The sequence below is a fragment of the Lepisma saccharinum genome, chromosome 5 (genome assembly GCF_977018435.1).
Source record: "Lepisma saccharinum chromosome 5, izLepSacc3.1, whole genome shotgun sequence".
Taxonomy (NCBI): Eukaryota; Metazoa; Arthropoda; class Insecta; order Zygentoma; family Lepismatidae; genus Lepisma; species Lepisma saccharinum.
In genome coordinates this window covers 15,325,653-15,338,620 of record NC_139233.1, presented here as the reverse complement: position 1 = coordinate 15,338,620, position 12,968 = coordinate 15,325,653, and the positions used below count along the sequence as shown (strand labels likewise).

The following is a 12,968-nucleotide window of genomic DNA, read 5'->3' as shown; positions in this document are numbered from 1 at the left end:
GGGACACTCCTATTTCCTTTGTGGAACCCCATGCGCATGCGTTGCGCAGCTGCCGCCTAGTGTTTTTCGGATGGGCGACTTTGGTGTTCCTTTTGACTTCGTTTGTTCCGCCTTTCTATCTTCACTGGTACTGGCTGTACAGAGGTGTGAAGTTCATTTTCACACGTTTTCGGCGTTGTCTAGCTCCTCACGGAGGCATCTTTCGGCAAAGTGGAAGGGGAACTTTCGTCTCTATTTCATGGGAGGTATCTGTGGTTTTCGTTTGTACTATACCTTTAGAATCACCCTGTATATATATACTATAGAACTATGTGACGTAAGTCATTACAAATACCCTACACAATATATATCTTTCTCTTCCAGAATCCTTCTTACATCTACTATGATGCAAAGGGGCTGAAGACAACCTGAGTGATAATTCGGGATGAGAAAAAGGTGAGAATAATTATAGTTAAATAGCAGCTGCTGTTGTTCTTGTTGTTGAAATTGTAAAGGTTGGTATTAAGGAGCTATGTTCTAGTGAGAAGGGGCACGATACTCAATAACATATTTCGTAATTACCATTTTTAGTCTTAGTTTTAAGGTCATTTTAGGGTAATTTTAAGCGGGTTGTATTTATCATTTTGTTTCCGCAGATCTTTACTGCCTTCATTTGGAAATTTTGATATTCTCAAAACTTTGGATAGGGCTGTAGCCCCATCAGATCCCCCCTTGCGGACGCCAGCTTATGTACAGTCACCGGGAATAAAAATGGGACACTTAGATGCTGAAATACTCGCGTTATGTGTGTTGCTAACTCTACGGAGGAGGTGGAAGTTCCATTGAAAATTTGCTATTAAAATCCACTCATCGCCGTGGAGTTAGGCAACACACATAACACCTTCGAGAGAAGAGAGTATTTCAAGATCCCATTTTTATGGCCTGAGACTGTACATTAGGTAAGGTAAAGTTCCCCGTACACTTGCACCATGTCATGAGGGTGACGTAGGGGGAGGGCTCCACACACATTCTATCGATCTCGAACATGTTGTAGGTGAAGTGACCAGCACCACGCTCCGGCCGCCTTTAACCCCCCAGATACCAATTTAATTGAAACTGGATGAGCCCCAGATCCGCTTTATGCGGGGACAAGGCAGGAAAATTCCGAAGTTAGGTCACCCACCCAGGGACTCCCGCGTGGTAGTCGGACGCTTTATGACTAGACTACCGTGGCTCACGTGACTGTACACTCACCGTCAATAAAAATGGGACACCTAGGTCTTGAAATACCAGCTTCCCAGCAAGGCGTTATGTGTGTTGCCTACGTCTCCGGCGGTGGTACAAGTTGCCATTGAAAATTTGCTATGCAAATCCATTTATGCAGCACACATAATGCCTTGCAGAGAAGCGAATATTTTAGGATATAGGTGTTCAATGTTTATGGTCAGTGACCGTACATACTGCAAATAAAATTAACTTTCCTCCCACTAGGTGAGAAGTTATTCTCTGTTGAAAATGTAGTAGTTCCTTGCATCTTTGGTTTGGTTTGAGTTAGTGTTTTAAGATCACTTTATACACAGTAAGGCTAATCGGGACTGGACATACAGTTTAAAGTGGAATCCGAACCACTATGTGCCTCCACCGGGTATCGAACCCGGGGCCCCTTGTTTACAAGGGAACGACGCTTCCGCTGCGCCATCGGGGAGGCCCTGCTTGCATCTTTCCAAGTGCGTCATGAAGAATTTCCCTGTTTCCCAGAACTCTCTCTCCCCATGGAGTTAATATGAATCCTAAGAGAGAGCATTGGATAAACCTCTCCATCTGCATCAGAATCTTCCGTTCGTCCTAACAAGCTTCCTCGTCTCCATTTAAACACTTTGCCATTTGCTTCCTCGTTGGCAACAAGCGAGGGTGAAAATTCATTGGGATCCTTCTTCCGGGGAATATCCTGGAGGATATTGTGTCGTCGTGGATGCTGGAGGTGAGATTTCCTCGAGTGTTATTGCCCCTCACGGCGCTCTTCTCCTCAGTGTTGCCATCTCATGTTTTCACAATAACTTTGGTAACGCCACTGTAACCAACTACGTATAATTACTAAACAAATAAAATAAAATCCATTGATTTGAAGAATACAGAATGTTTGAAATGTTGTGTAAAGTCCACTTTATGCACAGATAGGCTAATCGGACCTACAGTTTAAAGTGGGATCCGAACCACTGTGCAATCTGCCTCCACTAGGTACCGAACCCGGAACCCCTTGATTACAAAGCGACAACGTTATCACTACGCCATCGGGGAGGCCCGAGAATGTTCTATGTGGAAGAAAGGTTGACATTTAGGTGATTAGGTGTGCTACGGTGCGAGGGATTTGTGGTTCGAATGCAGGCCTGGGCGTTTTCAATTTAATCATATCATCATTCACCCTCATCACCGGGATTAGCCAAAAGTGGAAGAAAAGCGACGTAAAATAAAACGAAGCAATCCATTAAACGTGAAACTAAAGACTAATCGTAAAATGAAAGATACATTTTAAAACTTTACTGGTTTTATAGGCTCAGTCGGTAACGCGTCTGACTACCATGCTAAAGGTCCCGGGTTCGATCCCCGGCCGGTTCAAATCCGGGAAGTTTTCTAAAGTTGGAAGCGGCCCCGGCGCCCACCCTGCGTCGAATAACATGGGTACCTGGGGGAAACCCTAGGGGATAAAGGCGGTCAGGGGCAAGAAAGCGTGGGGCGTTACCCCCACACCCCCTATACGACTTCATGGCGTGGTGCTATGCACAGGGGAACACTTTACCTTTACCTTTTACTGGTATAAAGACTCAAAAGTATGAAAGGATAAGCAAAGAGAAGTAGCAGAATCTATGCTTAATCGCACCTGCTCTATGCCTGCTAACCAGTAACTTGAAGTTACGATAGTCGAGGCATGTCTCGAGCACTTAAAATGATTTAATCAATAAATCAATGTTATCACCCCTAGCTACTCTAGTATGAATCGGCGAAGAAAGCAGATGAACGTCCGAGCACGACTGGAAAGAAAAGGCCTCATGTTCCACTGCACACAAAGTTTAATGACAAATAATCGAAGTTGGAAACCCCTCTCTCACGAGCCACCACTCGATGGCGATAGGTGCTTTCCTGGCAGGGGGCGAGGGCAGGGAAGGAGGGTACGGCTGTCGTCATGGCAACGGGGCCTTTGATGCAGCTGCTCAATCCAAATACAACTTTCATCAAATGTTGGCTCGCCTAAGTCGTGGCCGACGCATTCCGTGAACATGATGGGCACTCGGTGAGATGCTAGGGAAAGGTTTCCGGAGAGAGGACAGACGTAAAACTGCGGAGTCTTTCACGCAAATCTGTTCTAATGTTGAGTGGCATCCAACAGGATACCACTCATACGAATGGGGCAGGGATCACCCCTCAGTAGCCAAGGCAATTGCTTCCTCTAGAGGCAATCCGAATAATGGACTCCATAAAAGCTTTCTATTGGAGTCAAGTAGAGGATTTAGCAACGACGTCGATAATCTTTATGAACTCCTGTTGTCGTTGGGTGTATCTCGAAATGCTTGTCTGATGTGGGTTTGATTTGGTTTATTTTACGTCGCTTTCCGCCACTTCTGGCTAATTGCGAAGATGACAATGAGTGATTTTGTTGTTGTTTTAAGTCCACTTTATGCACAGATAGGCTAATCGGGACTGGACCTACAGTTTAAAGTGGGATCCGAACCACAATGTGCCTCCACAGCGTATCGAACCCGGAATCCCTTGATTATAAGCTGACGACATTAACACCACGCCTTCGGGGAGGCCCAAGGAGGATGAATGATTAAATTGATGAAGAACACCCATGGCCCCTGGCGTCGTAGTGTGCTGTTCTAACCACTCACTCACGGAGGTCGACACAAAATGCTTGTCATTTCCCACATATAACAAAGGGCGTTCCGAAAGAGGGAGGGTTGGGTTCAAATTCGACCGAAAAACCTTAGAAACAATAATGTTAATTATGATTGATGGAAAATGAACTTCGTGGATTAATGATCTAGCAAGAAAGAATTGCAAAATCTTTCACGTTTTAAATGTCTTTTCAAGAAATGCACTGTTACCTTTATATGCAATATTATTCATCAGTCAACACAAAGTAACAACATATAGTATACTATACAACTAGAGACAAATACTGCGTTTGTAGAGATTTAATCACCACATCAAGCCTAATAATGAAAAAGCTTTCTAACTTTCAGTAGAATGACAGCATTTTGTTCCTACGCGTCAGCAAAAATTTGATGCGCCTGGTGTTAAGTTACATCCGGTTGTAGCGGGCCACGAGTGATTTTATTGTTGAGTCAGCAGAACGTGTCTGATCACCTTGAAGACATCGGAAGCGGTGGGGGGAGGGGGGTCAATGGGTTTGTCACGTTGTTTCTTGATGTATGCTAAACTAACACGTGCGTATGTTTGTGTGTGTGTGGAGGAAATGCGCGCGCAACCATTGCGTATGATTCAAAGACATGAAGAAATGATTTAAAGATGGCGCCGAAGGTGCTTTACCCCCGAAAGTTTAGCGGCTAAGGTTATTGCTCTGTAAAACAAGAGGCGTCGAGGGTTCGATTCCTGGTAGAGTCAATATTGATTGGTTGATAGATTGAGTTAGTTTTTTTTAAGTCTGTTTTATGCACGGCAAAACTAATCAGGATTGGAGCTACAGTTGAAAAGTGGTGATTCGGACCACTATGTGCCTCCACCGAGTATCGAACCTGGGACCCGTTGATTACAAGGCGACGATGTCAATATTGAATGGTCTCGATTAGCCTGTGTGTAAATAAAGGCAACAAAATGGTTGAGTTCGAAAATCGAGTTGGGTTAGTGGTTAATGTTGTCACCTGGCAATGAAGAGGTCGCGGGTTCGACTCTCTAGGTAGTTAAATTAGGCCAATTGTTTTGCCCCGCCATTATAGGTCCCGATTAGTCCATCTGTGCATAAATAGTATTTGAATAAAATCAAAATGGCGGCCGCGTTTTGTGTTTAGCGGCGGCGGCGACCGGGGCGCGGGGCGGCGCGGGGCGGCGCGGGGCGGGGGCGGGGCGGGGGGTGTTTTTTATTCCGCGAGATGTTTTAACCAAGTGGTTGAGGGTTCGATTCCCAATGTTGGTGAAAATTGGATATTCAATTGTATTTGTTTAAAAGTTCCGATTAGCTTTTTGTGCACAAAGAGAAAATGAACTAATTGGAAATAGGATGTTTATGCTGTAATGAAAAGGTCCCCGGGTTCGATTCACAATGTCAAATTGGCTGATAATGATGTTGTTTTTAAAATAAAAAAAAAAGTTGTGAATAAATTAGAATCTGTTGTTTTGCCGTGTGGGGCCCCAGTACCGATTAGCTTAAATGCATAAAGAGTAGGTAAAATAACCAAGATGGCCGTCACTATTGTTTTGTGATCAAAGAGGAGTCACAGGTTCGATTCAATCAAAGGAGGCAAGATTCTATGTTTCAATTCCATGTAAAAGTCTAAAGTTATGTTTCGATTAACCTCAATGCATAAAGAGGAATTAAACAAAAACAAGCAAAATGGCGACAGATGTGATAAAAGAAAAATTGAATTAGTTTTTTATAGTGACAAGAAAAAATAGCGAATCATTGTTAGAAATAGAATGAAAATAAAGATATTTGCCTTTGCGTGTCCAGCGCTGTGCAGAAAAGCTCTCAGTGGTTAGCACATCGCGCTGCGACGCCAAGGGTCCCGGGTTCGAATCCTGGTCGGGCTTGGTTGTTTGTGAATGTCCATTCATCAATTTCATCATTTCATCACTCATCCCCATCTTCGCAAATTAGCCAAGAGGCACAAAACGCGAAGTAAAATAAACTAAATCAATCAATCAATCAAGAAAAGCTCTCATGCTTTATCTCCGACAAGTCCACAATACACATTTTTTTTTTATTGTATAGTTAATTATTAATGTTGTTATTAACACAGATTCTTACCAGTGTGAAGAAAAGCTCTCATGCTTTATCTCCGACAAATCCACAATACACACTTTTTCATTATATAGTTAATTATTAATGTTGTTATTAACACCGAGTTTTACCAGTGTGAAGAAAAGCTCTCATGCTTTATCTTCGACAAGTCCACAATACACACTTTTTCATTATATAGTTAATTATTAATGTTGTTATTAACGATTGTTACCAGTAAAAATATAAACCATGAGGATTTTTAAAGGGGGTGCTAAGTGAAAAAAAAGCCAAGACATATATTTTATCCCTGTTTATTAACAATATTTACAAAATTCAAAAGAGCCGCACACACACACACACACACACACACACACATACATATGTAAAATGTTTATATTGTGTCACCAGTTTATCAGCATGTTATTTAACAAGTTTTTATTCTTCAAGTTTGTTCACTCACCCACATAAGGAATTGTGTCACTATCATATCCATTTTCTGCTGCAACCACTGAATTAAAATGTTTCACTATTTTTTCCACAAGCATGTTCTCGCAAAAAACAAACACTTCTTTGGAAAGTCTTTTTCCGTCGATGTTTTGTATAGACAAAGGCTCAGGTTTTGTACATCCATGTAGATGGGAAAGCACAAACTTCTCCTTATGACATGCATGGACAGGGGAAATATCTGTGCAACCGAAACATTGTTCGCGAAGGTCGAGAATGCAAGATTCCACACAGTTTCCAAAATATGATTTCAGATACGGCGACACTGTTTCACACATAACTTTCGCATGCTCGATGCACACAAATATCTTCATAAAGTTCCGCCACGAACTTTCTGCGATGAACACTATCTCCAGGGAACCGTAAGCTGGTTTCTTCCTTATAATGATCTGACGGCGATTGTACAGTGTGGTTATCAGCAATTCATGTTGCTCACTTAGTGGGTAGGAAACACGAGGCTGCTCACCTGGAATAGCGATGTAATTGTCGATTACTGGAAACAATTCCTGAAGAGCGTGCCACTCCTGCAACTGTAGTTCAACACCGGCCGCCCCGCTTCTGTGTAGCCTGACCACAGGTTGGAAATCCAGATGAGAGGAAAGTCCGATTGAGATAACTTTTGTTTTCGAAGCATTCAAATAGTAGACGTGATCAAATAATAGCGACTGGCGTATAAGACTAGTTACTTGTTTTTGTTCTTCAGGTAAATGCTGATCGCTCTCTTTCTGAAGAACCCCCTTGAAATTAGTGTACGGTTGAAATCTTTTTTTTCAGCGGCATCGAAATAGAGGATTCCATGACTAAGAACTGCGAGATACTGCATGTCGCAGCGTGCAGGTATACATTTGAAGAAATGCGTGGGTGTGTTTTTGAGACGCATGCGCGCGTAGCAAACCAAGCATGTGCTGGACAAAAAAAGGTGGAGGGGGCGGGGCATTACAAAGATCAATGGTGAGAGAAAAATCAGCAGAATATCATAAACGTCATATTGAGAAAATATTGGATAACAAATATTAATTAATTTAATTAAAACATCAACCGCATTGTCGATCTGAAATTAGGTTTATAGACAGGGGGCAAAATGGAAAATATCGACGATGTTCTAGTATTGGATTGTTTCTGTATTTCCATCGGTATAATCCTCCACCACATTTGAAGCATACTGTTTTATCCTCTTTTTGAATGTAAAATAATCCTGCTTCGGACAGAGCTTCTACAAACGGGAATTCTTTTGATTGCCAGTTTCTGAAAGAGGACAATCTAGCATTGAAAGATCCCATCTCTGGATATTGCGTCATTGTTCTGTAAAGACACAAAACAAGATAAATATTATAAGTAAGCTGTTGTAAACTGTAACGCTACAAAATTATTAATATACTATTAGGACTATATGTAACTTGTATAAAATTTCAAACAGTATTTACTGTCAATATTTTCTAGTATACGTACCGAGTATTATCAATTTAATTTACGAGTCAGCAAATAAGTTGATATAATATTGTCGTTTTTTATCGGTACTGGGAATAAAATTTGAAATTTATGCATGGGTTTACCAGAGGCTCTATGGAATAAATACAGAAAACAGTAATGCCCACAGTACACAGACCCGTAACTTTGTATCTGATGAGTGTTGTACGTATAGAATTTAGAGTTATTTTCCAAAAATCGCAAATGGTTATGCACATGTGGAGGTTTTCCGTAACTATCAAAAAATTCCCCCCGGGAGTTACTGTCTATGTAAATTGCTACCCAGTGCTTCCCGGGGCTATCTTTGGGATCTGTATTTACAATCAACGCTGCTGGTAGTTCCACATGTACAGGTAATTCATTAGCTGCGAAAACACCAACATGATGATTGTCAAAGGCTCTATTTGATATTAACCCGTGAAGCAAATTTAAAGTCGACAGCATTGCTGGACACTAAATAGTAATATTGTGCAACTCACCTTTTTATACTTCAAAGTAGACGGTACACGTTACAGTAGATTCCAGAACCAATTTGATCTGGGTCACCAAGCTGTTTATCGTTGTTGAAACAATGGAGAGCTATCTAACACAACGCAGATGCTCGGAATATGTAGGCGGGGTTTACAAACGCGCATGCGTACAATGCTATCTGGCATTTGATGTGCTGTTGTAAAATGAATTTTGTACTATAAGAAAATTGTCTGTATGTGTGTGTGTATATATATATATATATATATATATATATATATAATACAATACAATATAATATATATATGTAATTTGAAGATACAACATATCAGTAAAATCTAACAACTAGCAAAATATTCATAACATTCGACTTTTATATTATATGTAATTTAAAACATTCTTCACAGTTTGAGAAATGGAGTGCTTGTGGAAACACCCGTTCTCTGCAATATTGGCTGGTCCATCAGGATGTGGAAAGACATATTTTGTGAAGCATTTTCTCCAGTGTTTACCCCAAATGGTAAATGTAAAATTCAACAATATTTTGGTGTGCTACGGGGAATGGCAATCTGCATACAATGATTTCCCTGGTTTTGTACAATTTCGGGAAGGAATGCCTAATATTGACCAATTTGTGCCAAATTCTGGACCTCATCTTATTATTATCGATGATCAGATGAGGGAATGCGATCAAAGAGTCACAGATTTATTTACAAAAGGGTGTCATCATCGTGATATTAGTCTTTTCTTTATCACTCAAAATCTATTCCATCAGGGAAAAGGGAATAGGGATATATCTTTAAATAGTCATTATATTGTATGCTTCAAAAATCCAAGAGACAGAGCCCAAATTAATTATTTATCTAGACAAGTATACCCGGAGAATCCAAATTTTATAAAAGATGCATATTACAATGCCACCGCTGAACCCCATGGATATTTGCTGTTTGATCTGAAGCAGAACACTCCGGAAGAAGTACGTTTTCGGTCGCGGATATTTCCCGACGATGATATCAATTATGTATATATTCCTACAAAAAAAGCAAGCATAATCACTAGTCGTTTATTCTGTCATCATGGCTCCAAGAGTGAAACACGCTAAAGTGCTCCAACTTTTGTCGGATGCTAAACCAGCTCTTCGCACAGCTATATTACAAGCTGCTGATTCTTCCTTAGTTAATTCAATCTGTGAGTGTTGTTACAATGTTCTAAAAGGGAATGTTCCTCTTTCAACACCTCAGAAAACAAGATTGAGCCGGTACAAGAAGGTGATACGTAATCTCTCTGCCAAAGGACACTCTACAAAGCAGAAGAAACAGATACTAGTGCAACACGGAGGATTTCTACCTGCGTTATTAGCCCCTTTAATAGGAGGTGTGTTATCAAGTTTATTTAAGTGAAAAAAAATCTGAACATGGAGCATGCCAAAAAAATGGTTATAATACCTCAAGAATTTATGGATAACATGAGACATCCTGTTATGTCTGCACCGTCTACATCCTTATCGCAATTGGATCAGGATATGCAAGTAATTTTGAATCTCAAAGGTCTTTCGGATGATGAAAAATGGAATCGTTACAGTATTGTGCTCCAAAAATTTCTGTCTATTACTCGAAAACAAAGAGAACCTGTGTCGCTACCGATTACAGAATCTACTGAGAAGTTGACTGATATGAAAGAAGAAATTCTAGCTGCTACACCTAGCATGTATCGTAGAAAAGCCGAACTGTTGTATGAACGTCTTTTACATAATAGTAATATTGATTGGGATAAATATGGGGCAGTTTTTATTAACAATAATAAAATTGAAGGCTCAAATATTGTCGATCTAGTATCGGATATAATTCGACCACGAAAAACAAGCAATCCTGTTGGGTGGCAACTATTCAATAGAGTTCTGGCGTTATCTAATATCCCTCAAGAATATATTGGAAACCCCCGGAGACAGGAGTTTATTCAACAGATTGTTTTTGGCAACCCCGGACGCCATGTTCCGCTGTCCGGAGCTAACCAAGAAGAGGCACAAGAATTAACAGAAGCAGAAGAAGAAGAAGAAGAAAAGGAACCAATTTCTTTTGTATCATCATTTCCAGGGCACAAACGTAAACGTACTGTTCCAGTTTGGTCAAGATACAAACCATGAGCGAAAAAATATTAGAGAATATCTGGTACAATCCATCTCATCCAGCATCCTATTCTACAGCTTCAACACTATGGAAAGCTGTAAAAAAATCCATACCATTGTCAACAATCAAACATTGGCTGACAAAGCAAACTGCATACACTTTGCATAGACCTGTAAAGCGTCGATTTCCGAGAAACTTTTATTTTGTGCATAATATCGATGACCAATGGCAGGCTGACTTGAATGACATGCAGAGTTTGCGGAATCACAACAAAGGGTACAGATATATACTCACAGTTATCGATATTTTTATCAGGCATGCTTGGGCTGTCCCTGTAAAAAATAAAACTGGTGTATGTATAAAAAAGGCTTTCCAGCAAATTTTCAAACAAAGCAAAAGAAAACCTTTGCAATTACAAACTGACAAAGGCCGTGAGTTTACCAACAGTATTGTGCAGGAATATCTCAAAAAACAAAATGTAATTTATTTTACAACAAAGAATCCTGATATTAAAGCTAGTATTGTTGAAAGATTCAACAGAACTTTAAAGGAACGCATGTGGAAGTATTTTACTAAGCAAAGAACCAGCTGTTATGTTAATGTACTCCCAAAGCTTTTGAAAGCTTATAATCATAAAATTCACTCGAGTATTAAAATGGCACCAGCAGATGTTACTCCTGAGAAGGTTCTGAAAGTATGGCACAATATGTATGACAAAAAACTCAAATCTGATTCATCTCCACTATTGTCATTGAAGATGCCATTCAAAATAGGAGATACAGTGAGAATAACAAAAACCAAAAAACGCTTTGACAAAGGTTACATGGAAAATTGGACAAGAGAAATATTTGTGGTGGAACGTATTTTGAAAAGAAATCCTCAAGTGTATGAATTAAAAGATCTACAAGGACATAAAATCGATGGAACATTTTTTTATAAGGAAGAGTTGCAATTGGTCCGCTTACCGGATATGCATGAAATTGATAAAATCCTTGCGACCAAAGGTAAAGGAGCCAGTAAAAAGTTGTTAGTTCATTGGAAAGGTTACTCCAGATTATTTGACAGTTGGATTAGCGCATCGTTTTTGGAGTCAAAAAAAGAGAGAGAGAGAGGCATAATTTTTTGTAGGTATTCTCATCAGTGGTACAAATAACCTTCATAACACATCATGAGAAAAGCAAACGCTTTCTACCTTACTTTGCCTAGTAACAGTTCCATGAAATATTTCCCAAGTAATACTCTAACTAATTACACCACAAAGCTTCAGAACCGTGTGGAGTTGGACACCAACAAATGGGAGATGGCATTGGTAGAAGTGCATTATCCTTATTCAATACTAAACATTACAAGATTTAACAACTATATTCAATATAAATCTATGGATGATGTCAAATGGAACGAACTTCGAATATCCGAAGGCTATTACGCATCTATAAACAGCATTGTTGCAGAAATCAATAAATATTCTGAAACATTAAATTTTAGTCTCCGAAATCATCCTGCGTACAAACATGTGACTGTTGATATATCTACCAAGCAGAGAAACATAAATGTACGATTGTCACCTCAACTGGCTCGGATATTAGGTTTTAAACCGACCGATGATCTATCAGAAGTAAAAATTGGACGCTCGCCTCCAAATGTTGTGAGAGAAATTCCTTCCCAGATGTATATTTACACAGATATTGCGGAATCACATATGGTGGGAGATGCTGTCGCCCCTCTATTATGTATTATAAACATTAATCCTATGGAACATACTTTTGGAAGTGATGGTGTGCAAATTTTCGATTCACCACATTACATCCCAGTGCAGAAACATAATTTCGAACAAATAGAAATTGACTTAAGGGATAGCACTGGTGCACACATCCCATTCTCCTTCGGACTAGTGTGTTTGAAACTTCATTTTAGACGTTGTGGTGAAAAGCTCTGATTATGAATGACCCATATTTTCAATACTACCATCAACAAGCTGGATCTGGTGTGGGTAACATATATTACGGTGCTGCCTATCAAAAAGGACATGGCATTGGAAGTTTTCTTGGAGGACTTTTTCGGTCAGCTTTGCCTCTTATCAAAAAAGGAGCGAAAGCTGTAGGGAAAGAAATGTTAAAAACAGGGGTAAATGTGTTAGGTGATGTAGACAAAACACCCCTAAAACAGTCACTACAATCCAGAATTTCGGATGCCAGATCAAATCTTAAAAGAAAAGCTGAAACAAAGCTAAAGGAAATGATTGGTTCAGGTTATCAGGGGCATAAACATTTCAAAAGGAATCACTCTGCTTCGGGACAGCGAACTGGAAGCATCGCTCAGAGAAAGAAGAGATCCAGTGCCAATACAAACACCAAGAAAACAACCAAGCGCAACCGTAAAAAAAATTCAAATAACATCAGATATTTTTGATTAGATATGGCGCTAATTAGGGAGAAATCATGTGAGTGTTTTAAAAGTGAATTGGATAT

At 39.9% G+C, this 12,968-nt stretch overlaps 1 protein-coding gene across 1 annotated transcript in view; it reads left to right on the top strand.

Annotated features, from left to right (window-relative positions):
- Window positions 1-12,968, top strand: part of LOC145988222 (melatonin receptor type 1B-B-like) — a 96,466-nt gene that overhangs the window by 66,535 nt on the left and 16,963 nt on the right. Inside the window, exon 2 of the mRNA XM_083123069.1 lies at window positions 364-435. The gene's annotated coding sequence lies outside the window, so the exon portion shown is untranslated. The remainder of the gene's footprint in view (window positions 1-363; window positions 436-12,968) is intronic.